Source organism: Schistocerca americana, chromosome 3 (assembly GCF_021461395.2).
Source record: "Schistocerca americana isolate TAMUIC-IGC-003095 chromosome 3, iqSchAmer2.1, whole genome shotgun sequence".
Classification (NCBI taxonomy): Eukaryota; Metazoa; Arthropoda; class Insecta; order Orthoptera; family Acrididae; genus Schistocerca; species Schistocerca americana.
In genome coordinates this window covers 363723654-363727565 of record NC_060121.1, presented here as the reverse complement: position 1 = coordinate 363727565, position 3912 = coordinate 363723654, and the positions used below count along the sequence as shown (strand labels likewise).

The 3912-nt window shown below is 41.4% G+C and overlaps 1 pseudogene; it reads left to right on the top strand.

The window, feature by feature from the left end:
* Positions 1 to 1380: 1380 nt before the first annotated feature.
* LOC124607854 lies at positions 1381 to 1498 on the top strand (annotated as a pseudogene).
* The last annotated feature ends 2414 nt before the right edge of the window (positions 1499 to 3912 follow it).

Genomic DNA, 3912 nt, shown 5'->3' with positions numbered 1-3912 from the left:
AAATTCAATGTATCATATTTCTTGCCCTGTATAAAATATGTATGTATGTGTTTCAGGAAAAAAATAAAGAAAAATCGCAATATTTGAGTATTAAAGCAAAACAATAATTTTGTACTTGAAAAGGCAGACCCATCTTTAATTCATCATTATTTTTCTGCAAGTACGGCAAGCTTAGAATTCTAGGATGATAGTTGTCAATTACTGCGTAGCATAAACGTGTTTTATTTCATTTCTCTTTATTCCTATTAGCTTTACAACAAGAATATTAGGTTGTCAATAGGGTTTGTTTTCAACTCAATGCACAACGTACAATAATATGAATCAGTTTTATTGTATCCATTATCAAATGGGTCTTGAAAGCCTGTGACTGCAGAAACGTTGGTTTTGCTTGTTAAACAGTTATACTTGGTTTTATACAATGGCAGCGGCAGATTGAAAACAGATTTGTGGTGTCCTGCAGGATGCTGAATTATACAGCAGGTCACAGAAATGTGAGAATATTCAAACTAAGTGAATTGATTTAACGGGATCTGTTAATCGCTTTTTTCCGGGATACCAATTTCCTAGAGCAATATGACATAAAAATGACACCCTTGACTTCTATTAGAACTGCTCAAAACCACACAAAAAACAACATAACGCTAGAATTAAAAAAAGCCTAAATATCTGGAATTCTCTTCAACTGTAGCGATAAATACGTCTTCGATCTAAGTTTTTAAATGTTATTTATTCGACGACGGTTTGTTCTCACTATCAATTCCAAAGAGCTGTTAAATGCACCTCTGATAAATATCTGACGCAGTTCATTCAAGAGACAAATGTCATTCAAGTCAGGAGTAGAATAACGAAATGTAAAGGTGACAAATGGATTCGCCTATATCTAAGAGGAAAGATATATTGGTAATTAGAAATATACGCTTGTTTACATTACAGTAAAGTCATCAAAGTAATGCAGTAGCCAGCACATTGCAAGAATAACGCTTAAGATGACATAGTACGCGATAAAAGCACTTCATAGAGGAACCATGTTGCGAAATGCGTCCTTCTGTGACTGGCAACAGCAAATGCCATTGTATAACAAAAACAAACATATGATTCCGTGCTAGCAGACAACTAGTATCAGCCAACCTGACGTTGCAAAATATTGCAGCTAAATTTCAAGTTAGCTTCTAATATGGTGGTGCCTTGGCCATTTTGAGTTATTTATATAGGTCGTTGGGGTACACGGCCTTGAGGCGCGCAGGTGGGGTTGCCACGTCCAAAAATAGAAAAGCCGGACTTGGTGTCATATGTAGTCGGACATTTTGCTCTAAAAACCCATTTTTAATACAATATGATAAGTTGGGTATTTTCAATTAGCTTTTGCAACATCAACTTTAAGGCAACGGCCCTGCCGCAGTGGTTACACCGGTTCCCGTGAGATCACCGAAGTTAAGCGCTGTCGGGCGAGGTCGGCACTTGGATGGGTGACCATCCGGGCCGCCATGCGCTGTTGCCATTTTTCCGGGTGCACACAGCCTCTTGATGCCAACTGAGGAGCTACTCGACCGAATAGTAGCGGCTTCGGTCAAGAATACCATCATAACGACCGGGAGAGCGGTGTGCTGACCACACGCCCCTCCTATCCGCTTCCTCTACTGAGGACGACAGCCCGCATCTCGTGGTCGTGCGGTAGCGTTCTCGCTTCCCATGCCCGAGTTCCCGGGTTCGATTCCCGGCGGGGTCAGGGACTTTCTCTGCCTCGTGATGGCTGGGTGTTGTGTGATGTCCTTAGGTTAGTTAGGTTTAAGTAGTTCTAAGTTCTAGGGGACTGATGACCATAGATGATAAGTCCCATAGTGCTCAGAGCCATTTTTTTGAGGACGACACGGCGGTCGGATAGTCCCGGTAGGCCACTCGTTACTTGAAGACGGAGTGCTAAACATCAACTTTAAACACGGTTAAACTAAAAAAAGTAAACTATTAAGAACCATTCTTTTGATTTGGAAGCTATGATAGCAACTAAGTGCCCAGTCTTCTTAACTGCTCAGTCTTTTTCCTACTATAAACTTGACAGTGACAGTGTGAGGAGGGAGCCCTGGCTGGTATTGCCACGTTCTACTTTATACATGAAACGTATACACATGCGGATCAGCGGAAATTGAAGGATTTATCTATTTGTAAAAAAACTGTTATTATGAAGTTATACGGAATTGACGTTACCTAAATTGAGAGAAAAAAGAAAACATTAGGCTGAGCACGAATCAAGACTAGGCGCAAACTTTTATATCTCTTCAACCATATGTCTAAAACATGCACTCATACTTTCATTACGTATGTTTCCGTACAGGAAAGACAGTTTAGTTGAAAGTCTCTTTCCCGTTGTCGGGGGATAGATACGATATTGCAGTGCCTGTGTTGTTCAGGAGTACGATCCAAAGTTCCTTCGGACTTGCGTGCATCCTGGAATCTCTGGAATAGAAATATCTTCAGCGATGAGTCCTGCTTCGAATTTAGCCCCAGTTACCAGCAAAGACGTGTCTGGAGACAACCCGGAAAGTGGAGGGATAACAACCTGAGAGTCCCTCACCATACAGCCCAACAACTAAGATTGATGATCTGAGCTGCCTTTTGATTTCATAGCAGGTCTCTTTGGTTGTCATCTGCAGCACCGCTATAGCACAGCAGTTAAGTCGACAATGTTCTACGCCCCGTTTAGTTGCCCTTCAGGCAAGCAATTCTGAGCGTACGTTTCAGCAATATAATGCCCGCCCACACACAACGACTATTTATACTGCTTGTCTTGATGCTTGCCAAACCCTGCGTTGGCCATAAAAGTCGCCAGATCTCTCCACAGTTGAGAACGTTTGGAGCATCATGGGCAGAGCCCTCAAACCAGTTTGGAATTTTGACCAGCTAATGCACCAGTTGGACAGAATTTGGCACGATATCCCTTAGGAGGACATACAGCAACTCTTTCAATCAGTGTCAAGCCGAATAACAGCTTGGACAAGTTTAAATATTAAAAAACTAAAAACCCGCCTCGATTGTGTAAAAAGCACCTCGTGTTAACACTAGGTGCTTTTTACGCAATCGAGGCGGGTTTTTAGTTTTTTAATACATTAACTAACGATTGTTGACGCGCTGGGATGTTGAAGATTCTTAGCTTGGACAAGGGCCAGATGTACACCAAGTCGTTACTGACTTGCTCAATTTGTGATCTTTCTCATGAATAAATCATCAAACTTTATGAAAGTGTAATAATTTGTTTGTGTGCATGCACACCACATCTATCGATGTATATTCCATTCAGATAATTCTTTCGCGGTGCGTCTTTTCTCTTTTGCCTTCGAGAATATGTACAAGATGGTTCACCTGCCCCTTTCCATGTGTTTTATACAACTCGCTACACCGTCAAATACCAAGCTAAAGATTTCCAGACTCTCTATCGCTTCACGCGATCTATCAGTCCTACAGAAAAAAGAACTGGACCTTTCTGTTGGAAGCTTAATGTGGTTAATAAGTTCTCTCTAGAGACTCTAGTTTCGGAATTATTCAAGCAAAATGTAGAAAAGCGACCGTCAAACGCTTTTTCTTGATAACTCTAAACTTGTGGCCAAAATCGAAAATGTGTCCCAGTACAGAATTTAACTACATTAAAATTTTCAGAAACAAGTCCCTTCATTTTTTCTGGAGGGACAAATAGTTTGCTTGTAGGAAGCGAGAGAATATGAAAATCTCACACGTGGTTTCTGTTGGCATTGAGGGTTGCATGAAACCTATCCCTAGGGGGAACTGAATCATCCTGTGCAACTTTACGCTTGTTGTTGTTGTGGTTTCAGCCCTGTGACCGATTTGTTGCAGGTCTCCATTCTAGTCTATCCTGTGCAAGCCTCTTCCTCTCCGAGTAACTACTGCAACCTACGTCCTTCT